The sequence below is a fragment of the Durio zibethinus genome, chromosome 16 (genome assembly GCF_047325235.1).
Source record: "Durio zibethinus cultivar Kanyao isolate XHJ-2024 chromosome 16, ASM4732523v1, whole genome shotgun sequence".
Lineage (NCBI taxonomy): Eukaryota > Viridiplantae > Streptophyta > Magnoliopsida > Malvales > Malvaceae > Durio > Durio zibethinus.
The window spans coordinates 9475317-9498663 of record NC_143177.1 but is presented as its reverse complement, the minus strand read 5'-3'; the positions used below and the strand labels follow the sequence as shown (position 1 = coordinate 9498663).

The 23347-nt window shown below is 38.5% G+C and overlaps 3 pseudogenes; all 3 read right to left on the bottom strand.

Annotated features, from left to right (window-relative positions):
• Positions 1 to 9706: 9706 nt before the first annotated feature.
• LOC149514295 (25S ribosomal RNA) lies at positions 9707 to 12941 on the bottom strand (annotated as a pseudogene).
• A 1671-nt stretch (positions 12942 to 14612) lies between these two features.
• On the bottom strand, positions 14613 to 16998 carry LOC149514294 (25S ribosomal RNA; annotated as a pseudogene).
• Positions 16999 to 17228: 230 nt separating this feature from the next.
• LOC149514293 (5.8S ribosomal RNA) lies at positions 17229 to 17384 on the bottom strand (annotated as a pseudogene).
• Between the last annotated feature and the right edge of the window lie 5963 nt (positions 17385 to 23347).

Genomic DNA, 23347 nt, shown 5'->3' with positions numbered 1-23347 from the left:
AAGTGAGTGTATTACAAATGACTGTCGTCAAGTCAAGTTTTAGCTTGATATGGAAAGGGAAAAGGGCCAAGGTGCTAGAGCCTCGACATTATGAAAGGGCAAGAGATGCCAAAGAGCTTAAGAACTTCCTGTTTGACATAGAACAATATTTTTGAGCTATATACATAGAATTAGATAAGGATAAGGTTGCAATGGCTTTAATGTACCTTATTGGGGATGCCAAGCTGTGGTGGTGTTCAAAATTTGAAAATGATGAATGCGTTATCAAAACTTAGGTAGATTTTAAGAAGAGTTGAAAAACTAGTTCCCCCTTGAAAATGTGGAGTATATGGCTCGAAGCAAGCTTCGAGATTTTGTGCAAACAGGAATGGTCCAGGAGTTTGTGAGGAGCTTTCCCACCCTGATGTTGGACATTAAAGACATGTCTAAAAAAGATAAGATGTTCTATTTCCTTGAGGGCTTTAAACCATGGGCCAAGATAGAATTACAAAGACAGAAGGTGTAGGATGTGGCATTGCCATGGCTATTACCAAATGTCTTAATGACTATCATAATGGCCCCTTAAAATGAAAGAACCCTCCATCAGGTGGTAGTAACTTCAACTTTAGGAATGGAAGAACAATGGCTAGAACATATCAACCCTTCAGTGGGGGATCAGATAAGTAGCCTTTAGGTTGAGACAATACCCAACCCAAGGCAAACGATGCATCAAATTTCAAGCCAAAGCAATCATTAGCTTACTTCTTATGCTAAAGGCCATATTGGGTGGCCAAATGCCAACATAGAGGTGCCCTTAATGCTCTGAGAGCCTCTTTTTAAGAGTCCTCCAAAGTACCCAAACTATTCAACAAGTTGAGAAGGAGCCAGTAAGGATGGGCTCAATACAGTTCCTTAGTGCCTATTGTACCCAACTAAATATGATAAAGAAAAAACCTAGGATAGGTTTGATGTATGTGCACCTAGTACTCAATGGTAAAACCACAAAGGCCATGGTAGATACAAGTGCAACCGATACCTTCATCACATTAGAGAAAGCAAAATTGGTCTAGTCTCAAGATTAATAATGACGATGGGCAAATAAAAGCAGTTAACTCACCAGCCTTTGCAATTAGTGAAAGCTCTAAAAATTTGATGACCAAGTTAGGGCCATAAGAATGTAGACTTCATGGTTTCCCCCATTGATGACTTTGATTTTATGTAGGACTAGACTTCATGATGTTGGTTTAAGTTATCCCAATCTTTGCTGCTAGTTGTTTATTGTTCTTGAGGGAATGCCTATGTGTTCTGCCAGCCACGATCTTCCCTAAGAATGGGAAGAAAATTATTTTAGCATTACAATTCAAGATAGGGGTAAAGAGAGGGGAGCCCTTCCATATGGTCATGCCGATTTACAAAGATGGGAATGAGTTGGAATTGGTACCCGATGGGGTGTAGAAAGTATTAGAAGAATTTGAGAATGTGATGCCAAAGCAATTGGCCAAGGTCTTGCCTCTTCCAAGATTAATGGACCATGAGATTGAGCTTCTCCTAGGAGTTAAGCCGCCAGCTAAAGGCTCATATCACATGGCTCTGCCAGAGTTGGCTAGATTGAGAAAATAGTTAGATGAGCTCTTACAAGCCAAATTCATTAGACCATCAAAAGCACCATTTTGGTCACTTGTGTTATTTTAAAGAAAGCATTATGGGAGTTTATGGTTATGTGAGGACTATAGGGCCTTGAAAAAAGTCATTATAAGAAACAAATATCCTATTCCTCTTATTACAAATTTGTTTGATCAACTAAATCAGGCCAAGTATTTTTTAAAATTGGACTTGAGATTTGGCTATCATCAGGTTAAGATTACTGAAGGAGATAAGTCAAAAACCACTTGTGTAATGCGATATAGAGCATTTGAATTTCTTATTATACCTTTTGGGTTGACTAATGCCCTTGCCAGGTTTTATACCTTGATGAATCAAGTGTTCAATGACTATCTTGACAACTTTCTAGTCATCTATTTAGATGACATAGTGGTCTATAGTTCTACCTTAAAAAAATTGCAAGAGTACTAGTGTCTTGTGTTTCAAATACTACAAGACCATCAACTGTATGTTAAATGGGAGAAATGTGCATTTGCTAAAACACAAATTCACTTCTTAGGCCATATTATTAAGCAAAGCCATATTCAAATGGACATGGAAAAAGTTAGGGCTATCAAAGAATGGGCAACACTAAAGAATGTTAGTGAACTCTGCTCATTTTTAGGATTGGCCAACTATTATAGGAGATTTGTGGAAGGGTCTTCTCATAGAATCATGGCCCTCATAGAGTTATTGAAAAAGGAGCATAAATGGTGTTGGACAAGTGAATGTCAAGTCCTTTTTGAAGGCTTAAAGGAAGCCATGATAAAGGACCTTGTTTGGCCATCCCAAACATTAGGAAGCCTTTTGAAGTTCAAATAGATGCATCTAATTTCACTATTAGGGGAGTGCTTTTGCAAGAATGACACCCTATAGCATTTGAAAGTTGAAAGTTGAGTGAAGTCAAAATGAGATACATGGCTTAAAAGAAAGAACTGCTAGCAATAATCCATTGTTTGAGAGGATGGCAGCATTATTTTTTGGATTCACAATTCATAGTTAAGATGGACAATGTAACGGTTAGTCATTTTCTCACCCAGCCAAGGCTTACAGCTAAGTAACCTAGATGGTAGGAATTTCTAGCCAAATTTGAATTTTATTTTGATCACATAGCTGGAAGAACCAATCAAGTGGCAGTTGCATTGAGTAGATGAGCAAAGTTGGCTACCCTTAAGAGAATCACCTCGATGGCAGCTGGTAAAGTCATGATAGATATCCATAAGCTAATTAAAGATAATCTGAAGAAAGACCCACATGTCAGTGCCATCTTGAAGCTAGAAGAAAAATGAAAGTGCAAGTACTTTTGGTAAGAATATGGGGTCTTATTGACAATGGTCCTTAATTGTTTGTGCTAAAAGCTGAAGGTTTGAGACAAATGCTAATGAAGGAATACCTTGACAGAATATGGGTGGGTCACCTTGGTTTTCAATGTAGTTTGGCTTTACTGATTCAAGGCTATTATTGACCTCATATGCAGTAAGATGTGATGGATTACATGAAGACTTGCCTCATTCACCAATAGGACAAAGTTGAAAAAAAATTAGATAGGCATGCTTTAACCACTACCTGTGCCCATAAGACCTTGGGAAATTATCTACCTTGACTTCATATCAGGCCTTCCTAAGTTCATGATCTTGGGTCTGTTCTAGTGATGATTGACCATTTCTTAAAATATGCTATGTTCATTCCCATCCAAAAGTATTACACCACAGAAGATACAGCCCATTTAGTATTTAAACATGTAATCAAGTATTAGTGCCTTCCTCAAACCATTATTAGTGATAGGAATCTAAGATTCACTAGTTCATTCTAGAGAAAACTTTTCAAGATCTTAGGATCTTTGCTCAACATCTCTTCAAGTTATCCCCTACAAACCAATGGTTAAATTGAAATATTTAATGGGTTGTTGGATGAGTACTTAAGACACCTTGTTCAAGCTAATCAAAAAAATTTGCCTTCATTGTTGGATGTAGCTTAGTTTTGTTTTAATTTGAACAATTTTTTTTCCACAAACAAGAGTCCATTTGAAGTGATTATTAGATAACTACCGAGACTACCACATACATCCTTTAAGCTATATCGAGGGAAGAATTCGTGAGCCTTCAACTTTAGCAAAGAATAGAGACAAAACACAAAAATTGCATAAGCATACTTAAAGAAGGCATCGAAAAACATGAAGAAGTGGGTAGATAAGGTCCAAAAGACACAACAATTTAAAGTTGGTTATCTTGTTCTTGTCAGACTAGTGTCCAAAGAAACCAGGTTCCTAAGAAAGTGGGATCGTTGGTCGGTGCATAAGTATGAAGGTCTAGTGAAGATCTTTTCCAAAGTGGGGAATGCCTCTTACAAATTTGACCTACCAATATGGATGAAAGTGCATTCAGTGTTTCGTGTGAGCAACTTAAAGCCCTATCATGCAAACCCTATAGATGCAAGTCGTAATAAATCAACTAGGGTTGCCATTACCTTAAAGTTGCTATTAAAACATCGAGTTGAAAAGATTTTAGCTACCAGGGTATTACGAGTATCTCAAAAAATAGTTCATAAATATTTAGTGAAGTGGAAGGGCTTAGGACTAGAAGAAACTAGTTGGGAGAAAATCATGACCTTTGAGCATTCAAGAAGAAGATTGAAGAATTTTAGGCCAACAAGTTGACGAAGGCATCGACAGAATAGGTAAGGGAAGATGTCACAAACCAACATTGTATAGGGACATGACCAAGCATAGGATGTCATGAGCCACCCATGTATAGGTCCATGACCAGGTAGAGGTGGCAAAGGGGAGGGTAGATTTCATGTGCTAGGAAAAAGTGTCCCTATTTGAAACTTTGTAATGGCTTTTGGAAATATAGCTACAAAATCACTTAAGCTCTATTTAGATGGGGTGAACAGTTAGCATGTTGGTGGGTTGCCTCACTGGCTAAGGTACATACTAGACCACCCATCTAGGGCTGGCCTTCTAACCTTAACGATGGTGAGAAGATTCAATGCTTTTTTTGTACTCATTATACTACTCTTGATACTAATAAAACATCTTTTTTTTCTTATGAGAATGTCGGGGTCACCCTAGTGTGCTTCCACAATGCCTCAATAAATCATTTTGTATTCTTGAGATTAACTTGTGGCTTGTTGGTTACTTATTCAAATATCAAACTATCCTTCATTGACTTATGTGGAAATGTCCATACAAGTGCCACATGGTCTATTGTTTCATTGAGAGAAAGCTTAGCCCATGAAAATGGTCTCAAGCAAGTGCCCATGCTGTATTTTTTTGCCTAGGGCACCATCATCGAAGCACCACCGAAAAACCTGGCAGATGACATTAGGGTTTCTAATGATTCAAGGAGTAGGCCAACAAGTTTGCCCACATGACGTGTGATGATTGCTAGTCCTTGGCCCTTATATTGGCAACCTATCCCCCAAGGAACCTTAAAAACTCACACCCCTTTAAAGAGCATAAGAGCTTTTACAAGTTCATAACCAATAGCCATTTTAGTGCCTTGAAATGGGGACACCTTTTTCAAATGGCCACAAAATGTTCTACACTATGATTTTTTCACTGAATTTTTTTATGGATATCAAAAAAAATATAAGGATCACGTATACCAAATTTGGGGCCAAAAATCATTTTGAAAAAATTTCAAAAAATCCTAAACCATGAAAAATTTTAAAAATTGTAAAAAATAGAAAATGAGTCATCTTGTCATGAAACTTTACATAAAGGCTTAAGGGATCGTTATATGAATTTAAAAGGCATAAAAATGGCATTGGCATGGTAGAAATATAAATATATGTCTGAACCCACCTATTACATGGTCATGGTATGCATGATGTGCGGCCCAAGCCTAAGACACTTGCATGTAGTGCATGGTTTAGCACGTGCCGATGGTGTTTGAAAAAATTACTTGTACCAAGAGCCAGCATGTCGCATAGTGTTTGAAGCATGTGCTGAGACCAAGGGCTAACATATCCAGATGGCAGTCGAGGCATCCACAAGTTGATCCAGGCCTAGGGTTTTCTCCTAGTTGATGAGTAGCACCAGTTCTAGCAGGATAGGGTCTAATAGCTAGAAAGACCAGGTCTTGAGGCATACTGGAGGTCTAACTTAAGGAGAACTAGACCAGAACAGTGGTAAGAACAATGATCATGACTCCAAAGGCTCAGGCCCAGTGTTCAAGTTTGGCAAAATTAAGTCAGGCGCATGTATGGGGTGTTGGTAAATGTTATATGAATTTACAAGCCATAAAAATGGCATTGGCATGAAAAAAAATGAGGATGTGCCTAAACCCACCTACTACTCAATTATAGTATGCATGGTATGAGCCCGGGCCTAAGATACCCACACTTGTTGTGTAGCCTGGCATGTGCCAATGGTGTTTGAAGGAACCACCTGCACAAAAGGCCAGCATGTGCCAAGACAAAGGGCCAACATGTCCTGATGCCGATCGAGGCTTGTGCATATGCCACAATCCATAAGCTAGCCCAATCCCAAGGGTTCTTTCCAAGTCAAGAAACAATTCTAGCTCTAGCAAGACAAAGTCTGACAACTAGGGGACCGGGCCTTGAGGTGTACTAGAGTTTCAGGTTGTAGGGAACTAGCCAAAAATAGTGGTATAGGTAGTGATCAAGAATCTAGAGGCTTAGGCATGTTGTTCATGTTTAGTGTAATTGAGCCAAGCCCATATAAGAGCACTGGTGAGCATTATATGAATTTACAAGTTAGAAAAATGGCATTGGCACGATAGAAATATGAAGATGTGCTTGAACCCAACTACTACCCAGTCGTGGTGTTTATGGTGCATAACTCGAACCAAAGATACCTGTGCTTGGTGTGCAACCAAGCATATGCTGATTGTGTTCAAGAGAATTGCTCACACAAAAGGCTAACATATGCTGATAGTGGTTAAAGCATGTGAAGCATGTACAGAGACCAAGGTCTAACATGTTGTGATAGTGGTCGAGGCATCTACATGTGTCACAGTCTACAAGCTGGTCTAGGTTTAGGGGTTTTTTCCAAGTCAAGAAGTAGTTCCAGTTCTAAAGAGACGGTCCGATTGCCAGGGGGACTAGGCCTTGAGGCCTAAGTCATGGAAAACTAGCCCTAAATAGTGGTACGAGTAGTGATCAAGACTTCAAAAGCTCAATCGTTATGTTCAAGTTTAGCAGAATTGAGATAGGCTTCAATTCTAGCACTAGTGAGCACTTTTGTGAATTTACAAGCCATAAAAATGGCATTGGCATGGCAAAAATATGAAGATGTGCTTGAGCCTACCTACTACCGAATCGTGATACACATTGTGTGTGGCTTGGGCCCAAGATACCCATACATGCTACATGGCTAGCATATGTAGAAGGTGTTTGAAGGAACTATCAGTGCAAAGGGCCTATATATGCCAATGGTGGTTGAAGCATGTGTTGAGACCAAAGGCCAACATGTCCTAATAGTGGTCAAGGCATGTGCTTGTGTCATAGTTCACAAGCTAGTCTAGGCCCATAGTTCTCTTCAAATTGAGAAGCAATTCTAGTTCTGGTGAGAAAGGGTTGATAGCTAAGGGGGCTAAGCCTTTGAGGCCTACTAGAGTCCTATGTCATAGGGCACTAGCCCAAATAGTAGTGTAGGCAGTGATCAAAACTCTAAAGGCTCAGGCACAGTGTTTAGGCTCGACGAAATTGAGTAAGGCCTAAGTGCCAACATTGGTAAGCACTTAGATGAGTTGACAAGCCATAGAAAAAGGCATTGGCATGGTAGAAATTTGAAGATGTGCCTGAACCTACCTACTACTTGATCTTGGTGTGCTTGTGCGTGGCCTAGGCCTAGGATACCTACGTATGGTGTGCAACCTAGCATGCGTCGATGGTGTTTGAGGGAATTACATACACAAAGGGCCAACATGTGCCTGTGGTGGTTGAAGCATATGTTGAGACCAAGGGTCAAAATGTTCCGATGATGGTTAAGGCAAATGCATCTGTCATGGTCCACAAGCTGATCTAGGCTTAGGGGTTCTCTTCGAGTCAAGATATTGTTTTAGTTCTAGTGGGAGAGGGTCTAACAGCCAGGGGAACTAGGCCTTAAGGCATACTAGAGGTCCAAGTCATGGGGAACTAGCCTAGAATAATGATCAAGACTCTAGAAACTTAGCTCTGGTGTTCAGGTTAGGTAAAATTGAGCCAAGCTTAAATGCAGGCATTGGTGAGTGCTTATATGAATTTACAAGCTATAAAATGGCATTAGTAAGGAAGAAATATAAAGATGTGCCTAATCCTACCAACTGTCCGATCATGGTGTGCATGATGCGTAGCCCAAACCCAGGATACCCATGCATGGTGTAAGGCCTGCTGGTGGTGTTTAAGGGAATTTGCCTGCACATAGGGCCAACATGTGCCGATGGTGGTCGAAGCATATGTCGAGGCCAAGAGCCAGCATGTCCTAATAATGGTTAATGCAAGTGCATGTGTTGCAGTCCACAAGCTGGTCTAAGCCTAAGGGTTCCCTCCAAGTTAAGGGGCAACTTCATTTCTTGCAAGACATGGCCTAACTGCTAGGAAGACTAGACCTTGAGGCCTACTAGAGGCCCAAGTCTTAGGGAACTAGCCAAGAATAGTGGTACACTTAGTGATCAAGACTCCAAAGGGTTAGGCATAATGTTTAGGTTTAACAGAATTATGCCAAGCATAGGTGTGGGCACTGGTGACTACTTATAAGAATTTACAAACCATGAAAATGGCATTGGCACAGCAAAAATATAAAGATGTGCCTGAACCCACCGTTACCTAGTCATGGCATGTATGGTGTACGGCTCGGGCCCAGGATACCTACGAGTGGTGAATAGCCTAACATGTGTCGATGGTGTTCAAGGGAACTGCCTGCACAAAGGGCCACCATGTGCCGATGGTGGTCAAAGCATATGCTGAGACCAAGGGCCAACATGTCCCTATGATCGTTGAGGCAAGTGTATGTGTCACAGTCCATAAGCTGGTCTAGGCCTAAGGATTCTCCCCAAGTTAAAGAGCAATTCTAGTTTTAGTGGGACAAGGTTTGACAGCTAGAGAGACAAGGCCTTGAGGCCTACTAGAGGCCCAGGACATGGAGAACTAGCCTAGAACAGTGCTATAGATAGTTATCAAGACTCCAAAGACTCAGACAAGGTATTCAAGTTCAGTAGAATTAAGCTAAGTCAAGGTGTGGGCATTGATGAGCGATGGGTGAGCACACGGTCAAACCTAGGTACAGGCACTAGTGATCAAGGTGTGGGTGCATGGTCAGACCTAAGTGCAGGCACTCCTGAACACAATCTTGAAAGGATAATTTATAGGCTTATAGAGGGCCCATTATTGTAGCACAATCTTTGATAAGCTAGAATTATGCTGAGCTCTTAAGTTTAATAGGCTAACTTAGGTAGAAAGAGTCAATTCCTTATCCAAGGCTACATGAAGTGTGGCTTAATACTAGAGCCTATGACACATGTATTGAGCACTATTCACTACTGATGGCGATCGAGGGCTGGACAAGTGCCTTGGGTGGAAGGGACAGGGTACACATGTTGCACTAAGTGCCAACATCTACCATAGAGAAGTCTGAGGCAACAACCCACCCCAATTGCCAGTATTTACCAAAGAGATGTCTAAGGTAACAACCCGCACCAAGAGCTCACTTATGCCTACGATGGTTGAGGCAGGTGCTCGTACCAAGTGCCAACATATGGCAATAGTGTTTGAGGCAACATCCTGAACCAAGAGGCCAACATCTATTTTATGGCATTTGGTCAACAATGGGTTGGTATATGCCAATAGAGTTGGATATGATTGTCCACATGAACTAAGGGTAAGTGTTATAGATGGTGTGTAGGTAAAACCGATCCAAGGGCCAATGTGTGTTGATGGAGTTTGAGGCAAGTGCCTATACCAAGGGTGAACCCATCCCTATAAAAAAAATAAAGACATTTGGTTGTTGTTTACTTGGATGCTCCAGGAAGGGAAGTCATCCCCCAACCAAATTGGTTGCGACAAAGAACACCATTCATCCCTAAACCTAAAGGGGTGTGGTGTAAAAAAAAGAAAGTGAAAGGACTTTGGTGGGTGGGGAGGGATGAATAGAAGTGACAAAGGGTTGAATCTCAGTGGATCATGGTAGCAAAGCCACTCTGTCACTTAGAATACCTCGTTGCATATTTAAGTCATCTGCAAAGGATTTTACCCATCACTCTATGGAAATTGAGGGCCAAAGAGGCCTGCGTAGCTTGTCTGACTTGAAGGCTGCACCTACAACATGTGCCTTTAGCAGCCATAGGCCTCTACTATGGCTCAACAATAGGTGATGGGTGCATGCCTTGCTTCTAGCTTGGATTCTAACTTAGAGGCATTTAGTCATAATCCAACACATGGTAGCTTCATGCCCTTAGCTTTCTAACCAAGCACATTGACCAATTATGCGAATCAATGGTTCTTTTCATACTAGGGTGAATTACTATTATGACATTACCATCAATAGGGTAAAACTAACCTATCTCATGATGCTCTAATCCTAACTCAAGTTCCATATTAGTGGGAGAACAATCCAATACTTGGTGAATTCTACTTCACAATGATAGGAAGAGCCGACATCGAAGGATTAAAAAGCAACATCGCTATGAACATTTGTCTACCACAAGCCAGTTATCCCTGTGGTAACTTTCTGCCACCTCTTGCTTTAAATTTCAAAGGTCTAAAGGTCGGTAAGACATGTTTTCAAGGTTTATATTCATATTAAAAATCAAAATCAAATGAGCTTTTACCCTTTTATTCTATATGAGATTTTTGTTCTCATTAAGCTCATCCTAGGACACATGGTTATTTTTAACAGATGAGCCCTAGCCACAGTCCCCACCTTACAATGTCTTCTACCCAGATTGATTGATCGAGGCTAGCCTTAGGTCCAAAAGAAGGGGTCATCACTCACCTCTAATTCATGGAATAAGTAAAACAATGTTAAAAGTAGTGGTATTTCAATTTCAACTAAAAGCTCCCACTTATCTTACACCTCTCAAGTCATTTCACAATGTTGGACTAGAGTCAAGCTCAACAGGGTCTTCTTTACATGCTAATTTTGCCAAGCTCATTCACTTGGCTATGGTTTTGATGGATAGTAGATAAAAATAGTGGGAACCTCATTAATCCATTCATGCATGTAACTAATTAGACGATAAGGCATTTAGCTACCTTCAAAGAGTCATAGTTACTTCTGCCATTTACTCACACATGGTTGAATTTCTTCACTTTGACATTTAGAGCACTAGGCAAAAATCACATTGCATGAGCATCTGCAAGGACCATCATAATGCTTTATTTCAATTACACAGTCAGATTCCCCTTGTCCATACTAATTTTAAATCGATTAATCATCACCTAGGGAAGGCCCTTGAGGGAGCCATTCCCGGTTTATCCCCCGATTGGCATATGGTAACCCACTCTTGCCATGGGAGCAGTTTAAGCAGTGTATAAGTAGCCAATGGGTTCAGGATTGGAAACCCCATGCCCAACTTTCAGAGCCAATCTTTTCTTGAGGTTATGAATCCATTTTGTCAACTTCTCTTACCTACATTGTTCTATGCTCTAAAGGCTGTTTACCTTGGAGACCTAATGTGGTTTTGAGTATAATCAAGCTCGGATAGCACTCGATCCTTTGGATTTTCAAGGGTTGTTGGCAGCACATTGAACACCATGTGACATGCAATGCTCTTTCGGATGCTGGACCTTACCTTTAGTTGAGCCATTTTAAGGGTGGATAGGTAGTTAAATAAAAAATATAACTTTTCTTATGGCCCCCACTGCTATCTCTAGACTTCTTAACATTGTCATTAGTGTTGTTTCCTAGTTCAGAAATTTTAACCCAATTCTCTTTCAAAGCTCACATTGGAAACACTATCGGACATGCTTTCCTCGTCTCTTAGGATCGACTAACCCATGTTCAAGTGTCATTCACATGGAACCTTTCCCCTCTTGGTCATTACCTTGACAGCTAGGTATAGGTCATGCACTTAAGTGCCATCCATTTTCAAGGCTAGTTGATTTGGCAAGTAAATTAGTGCACACTCTTTAGTGGATTTAGACTTCCATGGCCACCATCTTAGTGCCTTAGTTGACCAAAACCTTTTATGGGTTCTAGGTTTGCACATAGCTGGGCACTGTAACCCAACTTCTAGTTCATCTTACATAACTAGTTTGGCGTACCAAAAATGGCCCACTTAGAGCACTTGATTCACAGATCAATGAAGCAGCCATGTCATCCTACCTATTTAAAGTTTGAGAATAGGTTGAGGGCATTGCGCACTCGATGTCTTTAATCATTGGCTTTACCCGATAGAACTTGCAAAAGGCTCTAACTATCCCAAAGGAAAATTTAGAGAAAACCAGCTACTAAATAGTTCGATTTGTCTTTCACCCCTATACCCAAGTCAGATGAATGATTTGCACATCAATATCATTGTGAGCCTTCACCAAAGTTCCTTTTGGCTTCGCCCCACTAAGGCATAGTGCACCATCTTTTAGGTCCTGATAGGCATGCTCACACTTAAACTCTTCTTAGAAGTTTAAGGTCGGTCAGGGTGCACCCGTGAGGGATCCCACCAATCAGCTTTCTTGTGCCTTTATAGGTTATCTAGCTTGTTGACTCACACACATGTCAAACTCCTTAGTTCATGTTTGAAGATAGGCTAGATAGAAAGCCCACAAGTAAACTCTGAGAGCATGCTAGTGTAGAGGCATGCTGAGATGGTGCATACTACATTCCATAATTGCAACAATGACATCTTTATGGGCATATTAAAAGCTCAAGCTTGGGTAACCATGCATCCATGCCTCAAGTTGATCGATGGACTAGCTCTCACCATTCCGCATCAAATTGAGGTGCATCATTGACCCCCATCTGCTTCTTTCCCAACAATATCAAGCATTTTTTGACTCACTTTTCAAAGTCCTTTTCATATTTTCCTTACAATACTTGTTCAATATTCATCTCTTGCCTATATTCAGTCTTGCATGGAATTTACCACCCTAATAGGGCTATATTCCTAAACAACCTGACTCACAGATAGTGTCTCATGGTGCAATAAGGTCCAGGCACAACGGGGCTTTCACCCTCTCTAACAACCTTTTTCAGGGGACTTGGGCCTAGTATACCATTGAGGACGCTTCTCTAAACTATAATACAAATGTTGAGGGCACCTAATTCTCAAGCTAGGCTATTCCTGGTTCACTCACCATTACTGAGGAATCTTGGTAAATTTCTTTTCCTCACTTATTAATATGCTTAAACTTCACAGGTAATCCCACCTAACTTAGGGTCATGATGCAAGCATCGATCGAGTGATGTAGGGAGTTTGAAGGGCTTGGATGGACAATGAGTGCATGTCATCAAAGACGAGGCATGCTAGGAGCTTTAACATCAATGGTCATCGCACCATCATTGTGTCGATGGTGTTTGAGGGAATTGCCCACTCAAAGGGCCAGCATGTACCGATAGTGGTCGAAGCATGTGTTGAGATGAAAGGCCAACATGTTTCAATGGTGGTCTAGGCATGTGTCATGATCTATAAGCTAGTCTAGGCCTAAGGGTTCTTTTAAAGTTGATGAGTAGTTCCAATTCTAGTGGGATAGGGTTCGATTGTTAGGGGACCAGGCCTAAATCACTAGGAACTAGTCCAAAATAATGGTACGAGTAGTGATCAAAACTTCAAAGGCATAGGCATAGTGTTCAAGTTTGACAAAATTGAGCCAGGCCCAGGTGCAGACATTGATGAGTGCTTATATGAATTTACAAGCCATAAAAATGGCCTTGGCATGGCAAAAACATGAAGATGTACTTGAACCCACCTACTACCCGATCATGGTGGACATGTTGCATAGCCCAAGCCTAGCATACCCATGCATGGTGTATGGCCCAGTATGTGTCAATGATGTTTGAGGGAATTGTGTATATAAACGACCAGCATTCACTAATGCTGGTTAAAGCATTTGGCGAGACTAAGGTCCAACATGACCCAATAGCGATTGAGGCATGTACATGTGTCATAGTTTGCAAGCTAGTCCAAGCCCAAGGGTTTTCTCTAAGTCAAAAAGTAGTCTAGTTCTAGTGAGATAGGGTTTGATAGCTAAGAGGACTAGGCCTTAAGGCTTATTACAGGCCCAGGTCATAAGGAACTAACCTAGAATAATGGTATGGGCAATGATCCAGACTATAAAGACTTAGGTAAAGTGTTCAAGTTTGGCAAAATTAAGCCAGGCCCAGGTGTGGTCGCTAACATGTGATGCACGGGCACATGGTCAAATTTATAGGCTTTTAGAAGGCTTAGTACTATAACACAATCTTTGACAAGTTGGAATTATGTTGAGCACTTGAGTTACATAGGCTAACTTAGGTAGATGGAGTCAATTCCTTATACAAGGCCTCATAGAGTTTGGTTTAAGACCAGAGCCCATGACACTTGCTTTGAGTGCCATATGGTTCCGATGACGATAAATGGGTGAACAAGTGCCTTAGACAAAAGGGTCATGGTACATATACTGCACCAAGCGCCAGCATCTACCAAAGAGGTGTTCAAGGCAACAACCTACCTTAAGTGCCAACATCTCTAAAGAGGTGTCTGAGGCAACAAGCCTTACCAAGGGCTCACTTTTACTGACAGTGGTTGAGGCTAGTGCCCACACCAAGTTCTAGCATCTGTTGATGGTGTTCGAGGTAATATCTAAAACCAAAGAGCCAACATCTATTGATGGTGTCTAATTTAACAATAGGCCAGCATCTGTCGATGGTGTTCGATGCGATTGCCCTCACAAACCAAGGGCTAGGTGCTATTAATGGTGTGTGGGAAAAACCGATCTAAGGGCCAATATGTGCCAATAGAGTTCAAAGCAAGTGCCCACACTAAGTGCATTTGGTAGTCGTTTACTTAGACGCTCAAGGGAAGGATGTCATCCCCTAGTTGAATGGGTGTAATGGAGAACACCATTCATCCCCAACCCTAGAGGGGTGTGGTGTAAAAAAAATAAAGTGAGAGGATTTTTCTAATTAGTGATAGGGGTAGTAGGAATCTCGTTAATTCATTCATGCCTATCACTAATTAGATGATGAGGCCTTTGTCTACCTTAAGAGAGTCATAGTTACTCCCACCATTTACCTATGTTCAGTTGAATTTCTTCACTTTGACATTTAGAGCATTAAGCAGAAATCACATTGCATGAGCATTTGTAAGGACCATTGCAATACTTTGTTGTAATTAAATAGTCAGATTCCCCTTATCCATACCAATTCTAAGTTGATTGTTCATCGCCTAGGGAAAGCCCCTAAGGGAACTATTCCCAGTTTGTCCCCTAACCAGCATGTGATGACCCACCTCATCGTGAGAGTAGCTTGAGCAATGCTCCGGTAGCTAATGGGTTAAGATTGGGACCCTCGTGCCCAGCCTTAGAGCTAATTCTTTTTCGGAGGTTATAGATTCATTTTGCCAACTTACCTCACCTACATTGTTCTATCAACCAAAGGTTGTTCACCTTGGAGACCTGATGTGATTATGTGTACAATCGAGCATGGATTGCATTCAATCTTATAAATTTTCAAGAGCTACGGGGGGTGCATCGGATGCCATGTGACATGTGGTGCTCTTTCAGCCACTGGACCCTACCTCTGGCTAAGCCATTTCTAGGGTGGGCAAACCCTTAAATGGAAAAGATAACTCTTCCCAAGGACCCCATTAACATTTCTGGACTCCCTAACATCGTCATCAATCACTACATCTTAGTTTAGGAATTTTAACCTAATTCCCTTTTGAAGCTTGCACTAGATGTGTTGTAGGATGGGGTTCCCCTGTCTCTTAGGATTGACTAACCCATGTACATGTGCCACTCACATGGGACCTTTCCTCTTTTTAGTTTTTAATGTTTTCATTTGAATATATGCTACTACCACCAAGATCTACATTGATTATCTGCTCAGCCTAGACTTGTGCCCCAGGTTTTGTAATGACCCTTGTGCCTTCCTACTCATCGGGGCTTGGCCTTTACCTTGATGGTAAGGTATAGGTCATGCATTTAAGCACCATCTACTTTTTGGGTTAGTTGATTCGGTAGGTGCATTGTTACATACTCCTTAGTGAATTTAAACTTCCATGATGACCGCCCTACTATCTTAATTGACCAATATGGGTTCTACGTTAGCACATAATTGGGCATCGTAATCCAACTTTCAGTTCATCCTACATTACCAATTTTGCGTACCAAAAAATGGCCCACATGGAGCTTTTGATTATGTTGCATGGTTTAACAAAGCAGTCACAGCATCCTACCTATTTAAAGTTTGAGAATAGGTTGAGGGCGTTATGCCTTTGATGCCTCTAATCATTGGCTTTACCCAATAGAAATCACTAAGGGCTCTAACTATCCTAAAGAAAACTTTAATAGGAACCATCTATTAGATGGTTCGATTAGTCTTTCGGTCCTATACCTAAGTCAGTTGAACAATTTGCACATCAATATTGCTACGGCCCCCACTAGAGTTTTTTTTGGCTTTGTACCACTCAAGCATAGTTCTCCATCTTTTAGGCCTTAACAGGCATGCTCACACTCAAACCCTTTTCAAAATATCAAGGTTAGTCAGTGATTCACTAGTGAGGGATCCTACCAATTGGCTTTCTTGCACCTTATAGGATTTCTAACCCATTGACACACACATGTCAGACTTCTTAATCTGTGTTTCAAGACGAGTCAGATAAAGAGCCCATAAGCTAATGTCGAGAGCACTTTGGAGCTGAGGCATACTAAGATGGTGTATGTTGCATTCCATGATTATGGCGGTGACGTCTCTATTGGCATATCAAAAGCTTAAGCTTGAGTAGCCGCCATGATCTGTATAGGTCCACACTTTGAGCCAATCGATGGACTGGCTTTTTCCATTCCATATCAAACTAAGGTGCATCAGAAGCCCTTATCTGTTTCCCTTCTGATAATTTTAAGCACTCTTTGACTCTCTTTTCAAAGTCCTTTTCATCTTTCCCTTGTAGCACCTATTTGCTATTGGTCTCTTGCCTATATTAAGCCTTAGATAGAATTTACAGCCTAATTAGGGTTGCATTCCCAAACAACCTAACTTGCAGATAATGCCTCATGGTGTGATAGGGTCTAGGCATAATGGGGCTCTCACCTTCTCTAATTCCCCTTTCTAAGGGACTTGGGCTTAGCCCACTACTGAGGATGCTTCTTCAAGCTTCAATTTGATGTTGGGGGCACCTAATTCTCAAATTCTACTATTCTCATTTCGCTCACTGTTATTAGGGGAATCTTAGTATGTTTTTTTTTCTCTACTTATCGATATGCTTAAACTTAGTAGGTAATCTCGCTTGATTGAGGTCGTGATACGAGCATTGACTAAGCGATATGGGGGTCTAATGGGGTCTAGAAAGACAATGAAGGCATGTCACCAGAGATGAGGCATGCTAGGAACTTTAACATCAATGGTCATGAAACTATCGTTGCTGAGGACTCACTTTTTGGCCAACCACAACTGATGAGATCACAGGAGGCCATCTTTCACCACCTCACCTGGAGCTTGATAGGTAGGGGTTAAAGGGGGAGACGGTGCATGACACCCAACTAGGCATGCCATCAGCCTAATGGCTTGGGATGCAACTTGTATTCAAAAACTCAAAGATTCATGAGATTCAACAATTCACACCAAGTATCGCATTTTGCTATGTTCTTTATTGATGTAAGAGCTAAGATATCCATTGCCAATAGTCATTTTGGCTTTTCCTGACAAAAGAGTCATGTGCCACCCACGCATGCACTACAAATGGGATGGTGATAGCACACACGCTCTTTTTCATTTTGGTTCCTTAACGTTGTTCATGCTAGTGGTTTGTTATTCGACCATGGGCAACTGTAGACACTGAATTTTGTTTGAACATTTTAGCATAATTGAACAAAGCCCATTTGAAGCCCATAAAAAGGCCTCTTAAGGAGCCTATAAAATGCATCAATATTTAAGCCTAATAAACAAAGAAAAATGAGACTTGTATGGTTATAGTCAAACTCTTTCTCATGGGATTTATATAGATGATACCTTTTCACGTGGATGCATGAGAAATAAAAAATAAATGAAACAAGTAAACCCCAAAGTTAGCTTTGATCAAAATTGCACAAAACTTGGTCAAAATGAATAGAACGAGGGTCAATCCTAAAAGTTCACAACCTAATTGAAATCAATGTGGTTTAAAATTAAATTTGTTGATTATTTTTAAAACACTAAAAATTTTTATTACACTAGAGAAGTACAAAATTACTAAAATGCCCTTTAGGTAATATTTTCGTATTTGGCCCTCCCAAGTTCAAATTTTCATGAAACGTTTTAGATCTTAATTTCACAAAATTTCTTGATTTTTAGTGCATTTGAAATCATAGTCGTGCCTCAAGATGTGTGAAATCACTAAAATACCCTATAAGGGTACTTTTATAATTTGGCCTTCCTGAGCTCAGATTTTTACGAAACTTTTTAGATCTTAATTTCAAAATATTTTATGATTTTTAGTGCATTTGAAATCACAATAGTACCTTGAAAAGTGTGAAATTACCAAAATACCCTTATAAGGGTATTTTTGTAATTTGGCTTTCCCAAGCTTGGATTTTCATGAAACTCACTAGATCTTAATTTCATAATATTTCATATTTTTGGTGCATTTGAAATCACAACAGTACCCTAATAAGTGTGAAATTACTAAAATATCCCTATAGGGGTATTTTCGTAATTTGACCTTTTCGAGCTCAAATTTTCATGAAACTTTTCAGATCTCAATTTAATAATATTTCATGATTTTTGGTGTTTTAAAATCCCAAAAATGAGTATGGAAATATTGATTTCTAAGATAATGACCTAAATACCAAAAACTTTATACTAGGGATAAAATGGTCTTTCTATGGGTTTAGAGGCTATAAAAATCTAACCATTGTAGTGTATAATGTGGACAATTGGATTTTTCATTGTTCTTGATCTAATGGCCAAAGGTGGTTCCTTGAAAAAAAAAAGAGAAAATTTGACCCTTCGATGAGATTTCATCTAAGATATTCACCAAAATGAAATTTTTTTTTTAGGGTTGACTCTTCAAAAGTTGAAGAAAGGGGTCTATCGAAACAAGAAAGAAGAGGGGCTGTAGAAAAGAAAAAGGGATGTAAAAAAGAATTGAAAGAAAGAAATTGCTAAAAAAATATATGGCAAGTCGAATATAAGAGGTTGGAAAGAGAAGGAAAAAGAAAAAAGAAAAAGAAAAGAGTCTATTGGAAAGGAGTACGAAGCTACCGAAGGAAGAAAGAAGAGGAGGCTACCAACAACAAAAAAAATGGGGAAAAGGGGGAATGAAGCATTTCTTTGAAAGAAAAAGGGAGAGCAAAGGTAGCCTTCTTTGTCTTTTTATAGATGTTGTCATTTCCATTCTCTTTTCTTTTTATGTTTGCTACCTTCACCCTCACTATATACTAGTCTATTTGATGCAAATTTCTTAGTATAGTTGGATTGCTATCCATTTTTACTACTGTGCCCATTTTCTAATTGATGCTTTGTACATGAATGTAGTTGCTAATCCAATTCCAAGCTTGTTTTCATGAAATGATGCTATAAGTCTTATGGTTGGTTTTGTGTTTTGAATGGTTTTTTAGAAGAGAACTAGTTAGAGGAAAGGTAGTGGTGAATATGGCCTTAGAAAACTCCAACAATCACTAAAAAACAAAAAGAGAGAGAGAAGAAAAAGCCTTCAAAATATAGATACTAGGACATGTAGTTTCAAGACTTGTCAAAGTCCCTTTTCATCCCATTTTATGACTTTAAACAAATAAAATATTGCATGGAAAGGTGACGTTAATCTAAGATTGGATGGTGATGAGCCATAAGTTTTCATTTTACTTGAATAATAATCAAAATTTTTAATACATGTCAAAATTTGCTTGTTCTCCATAATGCCTCTCTTCATGCATGACTTGTCATTCAAAGTTATGCGCACTTCTTTTACAATTCAAATTTCCTATTTTTTTAAACTTCTTATGAATCGATCTATATGCTTATCTTGATTTCTTATGCAATTTAAATTTTTATATTCCAATTTACTTTTAGAATAATTTGTTCTTCATGTATGTTAGATTTATGCAAAATTTATTAATAATAAATTGAATGAAATTCTCTAAGGATGATATTTAAGAGAAATTTGAGTAGCAATTCTCTAAAATGTTTAAATGAGGATATTTTTTCTAAAAATACTACCAAAGTAATGGAGTATTTAGGAAAATATTCAATACAAAAGAAAAAAATACAACAAAAATATAAGTTTCATTTATCTATTTTCTAAAATTTTGATAGATGTTAATAACAATGAGTAATGACTATTTTAGTAATGAAATTGGTATAATTAAAGATTAAAAATTAGAAAAAAAAATAATTAAGAAAGGAAAAAGTGAATGACATTTCTGATGATATCATATTTTATGTTTTTTAACATGAATACTGAAAATAAATATAAACCACTAAGGATAGGATTTTCGAGAATTCCAAGTAGCGATTCTTAAAGATTCCTTAGGTGAGATGGTTTCTTTTAATATTGTTAGAGTATTGGAATATTTTTAGGAAATTTTCAATATGTAAGGTTCTTATTTATTTTTCAAGTTTACTAAAAATTTAAAAATATGTTTTTAAAGAAAATTGAAAAAAATTAATTTTTACCAAAATTAAGACCCATTTTAGTCAATATTAAAAGATAACACATAACTAATTGGTACCATTTTAAATGGGGGCTGTGAGGGTGCTAATCCTTCCCTACACATATTCGACTCCCGAACCCAAACTATTTTTTTGCAAACCCAAAAATTATCTTTTTAATAAATTTTAATTAATTTTAAAATTTTATTAAAAGGATAAGTTTTAATAAGTGGCCAATCACACCTAGCCAGAAAAGATTGGTGGTGACTCCATCTTTTGTTTTCAAATTTGTCCAATGGTCCCCAAAGTCGTTTTAACAACTTAGCGACTCCACTAGAGACGTCATTTTTTAAAAAGTCAGGCTAAAAATTAATTAGGCATTATTCTTAATTTTATTTTAATGGTCTTAATTGGTATTTAACTTAATTTTTTTATTTTTAATTCTTTTTAATGGTAATAATAATAATAATAACAATAACAATAATAACAACAACAACAACAATAATAATAAAAGGGAAACAAAAAATTGCATTTTATTTTATCCATGTTATTTACTATTTGATTTTTTATTTTATGCTTCGTATACATTATTATTGTTATTATGAAGTGCTTAGAGTAAGATTATAATACTTTGTTCCCTTGTTTACACACAACACCTTTACATAATGCTTAAGCTCTATACTCGAGCTCTAACCCTTTTAAGAGGGAGTAAAGTACCTATGCTCTTGTAAGATAATAACTTTTGTAATGGCAAATGAAATACTCCCACTCAAATTAAACCCTTTTCATTTGTAACCTGTAATGGGTGAGGATTAGAGTCCCTTACTAGTCTAGAGTGGATGCTAGTGAGGAGCAATTTAGAGACTTTTAGATGCAAATCAATTCGAACCCAGAATATAGTAAACCGTAAGAGTTGACCCAAGGTAGAGCCATATCCACCCTTTTTATAGACCGCCTCCATGAATTAGAATAAAAAGGGGAACATTTATATTGTAGTTTTTAAAAAAATCATAAATGTAGGCATTCATATTTGTTTTGATTTTCCAAAAAAAAAAAAATACAATAAGATCTTTGTCTCATTTCCTTTTCTAAGAAAAAAATTTTCCTTTCATTTCTTTTATTTTTCAGGCTTTTCTTTTTATTTTTATTTTCTCTCTCTTTTGTACTAATGACTTGTTTTGTTTCTTTTGTGTTTTTTTTGCATAAATTACATTGGCATGATATAATAACAAAGTAAGGTATTTGCTCTGAGACATCTTTCAGCAGAGTTTTTTTTCATGGATCCCATAATTTTACAATTATGCTTTTCTTCTATAACTGCCTTATGTGAATTATATAATGAGGTACATGAATGGTATAAAAGAACTCAACAAAAGGAAGAAGATTGTTTACCTGTTGGTTTTGTGTCAGGGTTACCAAAACAAGTGCATTAAAGTCTTACCCAGAATAATTTGGCTACTAGATGGAATCAGATGGGTGAAGCTAGGAAGGAAAAGTTTTGTGAAAAATGTGGGCAGATTGCGTCTCTTATCTCAATGGTGATTGAAAAACATTTGATTCGAGTAGCTATTCAATTTTGGGACCCATCATACAGATGTTTTACATTTAATAAGGAGGATTTGACATTGACCATTGAGGAATATTTAGTTTTGGAAGGATTGAAATTGTAGTACCTTGATAAGATATATGTTAGAAAACCAAAGTCAGGATATCGTAAAAAGATAAATAAATTGATGGGAATAAAGGTAAAGTCTGTGGATGCTTTGACTAAAGACAAAGTTAAAAGTGTTAGCTTACCTTGGCATTTCTTTCATGATTTCATTTTGGGACACTTAAATGATGACTAAGGCATGGTAGTGTTCACCCTAGCAATTTACAACATGGTGATCTTTCCAAAAAATTTGGGATATATTGAATTGGTAGTAGTTGATCTACTTGAACAAATCGAAAGTGAGGTGATTAATCTCATTCCTGCCATCCTAGTTGAGACAATCAGATAATGGAGGACATTTCACATGGAATGCATAATTGTCTAGATAAAAAGCCATTTCAGATGCAAGAAAAGTGCTTTTCAAAGCCGTATCTTTGAAATAGAGCCCTAGTCAAAGAATTTTATGAGAGTCAGTGGCCAACATTGAAATCCAAATAATAGTGGGTAGCATTCTTTGGAAGGCTTACTAGTGATTAGGTCAAATGGATGGCACTATGGATGCTTCATGTGCCAATATTATATTGGGGTGGAGATGACCCATGTGTACTGCTTTAAGGATTATGGGGAGTGGTAAGTTATGCTCCACTAATGGTGTTAAGGTAATTTGGTGCGAAGCAGCTTGTCCTTGCCACACGTGGACTTGTCCTAGTAGAAATTGCTTATGGAGAAATAGGCTAATCAAGAACAATGGAGCAGTTAGTTCAGGTATGGAAAAAGATTCAGAGGCTAAGACTAGGACCTATTCTTCACAAAGTCACCTTTGATTACTTGATTTGGAAGGCAAAGTGTTCTAGAGATATTATGCTCCGTCCAGATGATTTCTTATTCAACAAGTAAACTAGTAAGCAAAAGAACCATTGTTGAAAGTTGAGCTTGTTAAGCAAGAACTTGAAGCAAAAAAAGAGAAATTGAGAAAAGAAAATTTAAGACTCCACGAAGAGATGGGACAACTAAAATATGAAGTGGAAGCTCAAGAAAGAAGACTCAAAAAGGCAATGCAAGATCGGGATATGGCCCAAAATGATCTAAAGGATTTGTATCAAGAAAACAAGAAAATGTGAACCTAATTAAAGAAGGGAAAAAGTGCTATATTTTATGTTAGGAAGAAAAGGGAAATGATTGAGCTTCAAGAAGAAATGCAATATTAGAAAGACAAAGCCAAGGAAAATGAGAAAAAAACCATCAGGATTTCTCGAGAACAACAAGAGTGGGAAGGTTTGTATTCAACAGCTTCAGCAAGATTGATGGAATATCAAAAGGAGAATGCTAAATTGAAGGCATAGATCAAAGATGAAAAAAGAAAACACTATGAA